The 5,795-nt window shown below is 41.7% G+C and overlaps 1 pseudogene; it reads left to right on the top strand.

The window, feature by feature from the left end:
• Positions 1-4,759: 4,759 nt before the first annotated feature.
• On the top strand, positions 4,760-5,380 carry LOC147430234 (uncharacterized; annotated as a pseudogene).
• Positions 5,381-5,795: the final 415 nt, after the last annotated feature.

Raw genomic sequence — 5,795 nt, 5'->3', positions numbered from 1 at the left:
AAAAAGTAACCCTCGTAGAATATTCACTTTTTAAGTGCTTGCTATTTTAGAATAAAAAATACATAATCTTTATCTAGATGTGAAAAACAACAAAGGATTGCATGAGAAGTGGAAAACAAACCAAAATGCTCATGAATCACTTTTGTTCAGTAGATAAAAGTTTTGCTCAATACATGCTCAACCCCATCTACATTTGAAAATGGGAAAAGAGCATTTAGCACTGGGACGCTTGAAAATAGGCTCCTTATGATTCTCTATCTTATCAGGTCCTACAATGCTCTTTAGCGCATTAATTTTGCCATAAACTTCAGATATAGAACAACAACCTAACTCAGAATCAAGGTAGAGGGCATCTGAATATCCCATCTTTACTCGAATCTGCAAAAGGCGTAGGTTGCGAAACCATTGACTGGGATCATTCTGGATTCTGACGAACACCTGGTGAAAGGGTGTCCCATCTTTGGTCATGGAAGTGCGGTCGTAGGTTCTCCAAGCTTCTTCTATAGTAACACCCGGAAAGAAACCTCGAACAATGCTTTGAAAGAAGTCAGCTTTGTCTTTTGGAGAGTAGTGAATCATTATATGATCCATTACTATCTCCATCGCTTCTAATCCATGACCAAAACATTCAGCAGATACCCTAGGTGCCATAAAGTTCCTAAGAAAAAAAAGAGACATTGTAAGTGTAGTTGCTCTAGGACTTCATCCACAAAACTTGACTTTACAATATGTCTCTATAAATAAGTCTGTTTCTAGGTCTGTTTCCCATCGCTCTCTCTCCCTCTCCATCCCCCCCCCCTCTCTCGCTCTCTCTCTCTCTCTCTCTGTCTATCTCTCACTTTCACTCTATATCTAAAGTTTATAGGGTTCGAAAGCAGTACTGGATCTTTCAATCACACATGTTATTCTCTCTATCCAACCCTTTTTGAAATCTATAATGGTTTCATGTGATCTCCTATCCATGTGGTCACCTTTTGGTGATCAAACTATGGATTATTTTGAACTGTAATGCATATGTAAATGCATTAGGAGAGAAGCCCTCAGTTTGCATCATATGGAAAATAGATCAGTCCTTGCCTCTTTGGGACATCATCTCCTCCCACAATTATCAAACTCGGCATGATGTATAGAACAATTAGGGGTTTTATCTTATTGTTAAGAAGAAGATGTTGATGTTGATTGTCCAAATTTCCTCTTGAATTTCTTACAACAGGGCACTTATAACCTTGGGAACTTTTGAAACTATTCGTATGAGAGTGACAAACTGGTTATATTAACTATCATTGGAATAGCATAGGTAGATTTGGAGGGCCTATCATTAGATAGATCCTTTGCATTAGGAGAGAATCCCTCAGTTCGCATCATATGGAAAATAGATCAGTCCTTGCCTCTTTGGGACATCATCTCCTCCCACAATTATCAAACTCGGCATGATGTATAGAACAATCAGGTGTTTTATCTTATTGTTAAGAAGAAGATGTTGATGTTGATTGTCCAAATTCCCTCTTGAATTTCTTACAACAGGGCACTTATAACCTTGGGAACTTTTGAAACTATTCGTATGAGAGTGAAAAACTGGTTATGTTAACTATCATTGGAATAGCATAGGTAGATTTGGAGGGCCTATCATTAGATAGATCCTTTAATACTTCCATAGACAGGACCCTAAAAAACTCTTCCTTATTAGGGTGAAGACAAAGATACCATCTTGGTTCAGTATGAAGGCTCTCTTGGGATTGCCTTTTGAGTATCATGCCTTGATTTTCAAGACTACGCAAGAATCTCTAAGGTCTATTGGAATTGCTCTAGGCATTTACATCAAGCCCGAGATCATTGGAAACCCTCTCTTTGACATTACAATCTACATCTTTGGATGGGATTGTTACTCACATTTAACTCTCCCTACGTCTCTCTCTCTCTCTCTCTCTCTCTCTCTATTTGTTTGTATGTGGTTGTGTAGCATGCACGCGTGAATGTGTGTCAGTACCCTTCAAACTTAGTTCATTTTCAACTCTTTGTCTCTCTATGTGTGTTTGTGCGTGTTTTCTCCTCTCTCTCTCTCCCTCTCTCTCTCTCTCTCTCTCTCTCTCTCTCTCTCTCTCTCTCTCTCTCTCTCTCTCTCTCTCTCTCTCTCTCGTGCGCGTGCGCTTTCGGCTTAGTTCACGCCTACTTGTTTAGGATCCCATAGTACTTTTATCTTATCATTTTATCATTTTGTCATTTCATTTTGTTACTCTGACCTTGTATCAGATTCAACACATTATAACCCTCTGTCCCACACACTCATTTTGGCCTTTTGGAAGACATTAACATAACATTTCCTTTCATTTTATTTCTCTCTCGATCAAGCACAGGAGCTATGGAGATACAGACGGCTATGTAGCTATGGGGCTGCATAGCAGAGAGTATAACAGAGGATTTGAGCCATACTCTCTTGATATCTAGAGTGCAAATGAGGATGGATTCTAGTAGTAGTAGGAGTATTTTTGTTCTAGTCTTTTAACACCCACACGTGGTATCATATTCACAGTTTTGTAACAGTTTGGACCCATAGTTGATTTTGGCCTTTTGAAGACGTTAATATAACCTAATTTACCTAGATTTAGGTCCAAACATTCACAAATTTTGTAACAAATTGGTCTCATAGATCATTTTGGCCTTTTGGAAACATTAGTAGAACATTTCATGCCATACTCTCTTAAATCTATTTTGAACCCAGCTCAAGTAAATTTTGTAATGACGAATCAATCCAAGCTCTTGCTTTAAGGGCATGAGCTTAAGCTCTTGGGTTTCTTGAAATGCTCTTGTAAGGTATGTTCTCAGTTCATTTTCATCTCTCTACCTTTCTATGTATGTTAGTGTGTGTGTTTTACTTCTAAGTGTGTGAGTCCTTATGGTCAAGTTTGTGCAGATGAAGATGGATTCTAGTAGTAGTAGTATTTTTGTTCTAGTCTTTTAGTACCCAGACATGGTATCATATTCACAATTTTGTGACAGTTTGGTCCCATAGCTCATTTTAGCCATTTAAAGATGTTAATATAAAATTTCATTTCATTTTGTTAAAACTCTCTTCTTCTTGGGTGTGTGTGTGGGTGAGTGTGTGTGCCCTAATAAAAAGATGAAAATGGTATAACCTTTCTCTCTCCCAAGTGTGGTAGTTTGGTTATGCCATTCCTCTCTAGAATAGCAGGTCTTGAGTTCAACTCCTCGTCGTTTGAATCTTTAAGATCTGTTGGGATACTTTCCTATGATGTTAAAACTCTCTTCTTCTTGGGTGTGTGTGTGCGCTAATGGAAAGAGTTAAATGGTATAATGCTCTCAACCCCTCGTCATCACTCTCTCTCCCCCCCCCAATTGTTTTAATTCTCTTTGGTCTTTTTCTTCTTCTTCTCTCTCTCTCTCTCTCTCTCTCTCTCTCTCTCTCTCTCTCTCTCTCTCTCTCTCTCTCTCTCTCTCTCTCTCTCTTTTTGTGTGTTTGTATGTGTGTAAGTACCCTCCAATTAAGTTCATTTTCATCTCTATGTGTCTTTTATTTCTATGTGTGTGAAGCTTTATGGACAATTTTGTGTCCTACAACGTGAAAACTCTCTACTTCTCGTGTGTGTGTGTGTGCGTGCGCTAATGAAAAGACAAAAATTGTATAATATTTATGGGTTTTTTCCTCTATGGCCATACATGGGTATAACCGTTGTGGCCATTTCCCTCTAGAATGTCATGTCTTGGGTTCAAGTCCTCGTCTCCTAGATCTTTAGGGTCTCTTGGGATAGTTTCCTACATCGTTAAAACTCTCTTCTTCTGGGGTGTGTGTGTGTGTGGGTGAGTGTGTGTCCCCTAATAAAAAGAGAAAAAGTATAACCTTTCTCTCCCAAGTGTTGTAGTTTGGTTATTTCATTCCCCTCTTGAATAACATGTCTTCATTTCAACTCCTCGTATGCTAGATCTTTAGGGTCTCTTGGGAACGTTTCCTACATCGTTAAAACTCTCTTCTCTCGGGGATTGCATTATCCTAATTTACCTAAGATCATTTACTTTTTGGTCTTTTATCTCTCTCTCTCTCTCTCTCTCTCTCTCTCTCTCTCTCTCTCTCTCTCTCTCTCTCTCTCTCTCTCTCTCTCTCTCGCACAGGAGCTACGGAGGTCCAGACACCCACAATTGAGGAGTGAAGCTACATAGCATCGAAAAAGAGTTCACAAGAAGATTTGAGTCATACTCTCGATATCTGTTCTAGTCTTTTAGCAGCCAGACATGGTATCAGATTCTCAATTTTGTAACAGTTTGGTCTCATAGGTCATTTTAGCCTTTTATTTGGTCTTTTCTCTCTCTCTCTCTCTCTCTCTCTCTCTAAACTACATATGACCCCCAAAGAGATTCATTGTCATTTCTCTCTCTCTCTCTCTCTCTCTCTCTCTCTCTCTCTCTCTCTCTCTCTCTCTCTCTCTCTCTCTCTTCTATGTGCATCTTTATGAATTTTTGGAATGGCATAAGGTTAATCTCTCCCTCTCCCCCCATTTTTTTTTCATTCTCTCTCTCTCTCTCTCTCATGTGTATCTTTATGCTTTTCTTTTTAGGTCAAGGGATTTTAATAAATAAATAAATAAACAAATGAGTAAAACGTGGAAAGTTACCTGGAACTGAGTGTGCCTCGATGCTGTGTGTGCCTGCACCTGCCACAAAAAATAAAAAATAGTTAGTATAATAAAATAGTTAGTTATTAATTATTAATCTAATAAAAGCTTGAGGTGGCGGGGGCGTGCAAGACATGCGGCAGGTGCGGCGTGGCGGGGGCGTGCAGGACATGCCGCAGGTGCAGCGTGGCGGGGGCGTGCAAGACATGCGGCAGGCGGCTCATGTTTCTTGCGGCAGGCTCAGGGGCGTTTAGCTCGACACAGGCAGAAGCTGTCGGCAGCGCAAGGCATTGCGCAGCAGCCTCTTGGCGATGATGGGCAGCGCAAGACTGTAGCAGCCTCTTGGCAATGCTGAGCAGCCTCTTGGCATTGCTTAGCAGCTTTCCGTAGGTACAGTAGGTGGGCGCGGCAGCAGCAACAACGAGGAGCAGCCTCTTGGCGATGATGGACAGCGCAAGACTGCATGAGCCTCTTGGCGATGATGCAGCGCTGTTGATGTTGCTGCTGTTGCCTGGTGTTGAAGGAAGGCAAGACTGCAGTAGGTGCGCGCGTTATTGAGCAGCAGCGAGCAACGCAAGACTGCAGCAGGTGCGCGCGTTATTGAGCAGCAGCGAGCAGTGCAAGACTTCATCAGCGAGCAGCGAGCAACGTTAGTGAGCGAGCAGCGAGCAGGTGGGCACGACACTGAGCAGCAGAGAGCAAGAGGACGGGCAGCCAGTAGAGCCGGAGTAAATACAATGGCGGGCAGGTGTTGAGCATTACCTGCAGACTGAGGCTCACGCGCTCTCTCTCTCTCTCTCTCTCTCTCTCTCTCTCTCTCTCTCTCTCTCTCTCTCTCTCTCTCTCTCTCTCTCTCTCTCTCTCTCTCTCTCTCTCTCTCTCTTTCTGTGTTTTTGGGAGCACGAAATAAGCGAGCAAGGAGCTATATGAGCAAGAAACTGAGCGAGCAAGTAAATTAGCGTTCAAAGCATTGCAGAGCCGCCTGGAAATTGCCTGAGTGTTCAAAGCCCTGCAGAGTCGCCTGAAAATTGCCTGGAAAAAATTCATTCCCTTTTTTTGGACTCAAGATTATTCCCTTTTTTTGGACTCAAGCCTTCATTTCGCAGAAAGCAACACGTGGAAAGTGCAAGGCTGGCCGCCATATTATGTTAGTAGATGTGTACCAGTGCT

Source organism: Adiantum capillus-veneris, chromosome 22 (genome assembly GCF_014529385.1).
Source record: "Adiantum capillus-veneris isolate H3 chromosome 22, ASM1452938v2, whole genome shotgun sequence".
In the NCBI taxonomy this organism is placed as follows: domain Eukaryota; kingdom Viridiplantae; phylum Streptophyta; class Polypodiopsida; order Polypodiales; family Pteridaceae; genus Adiantum; species Adiantum capillus-veneris.
This window is presented reverse-complemented; position numbering and strand designations above follow the sequence as displayed.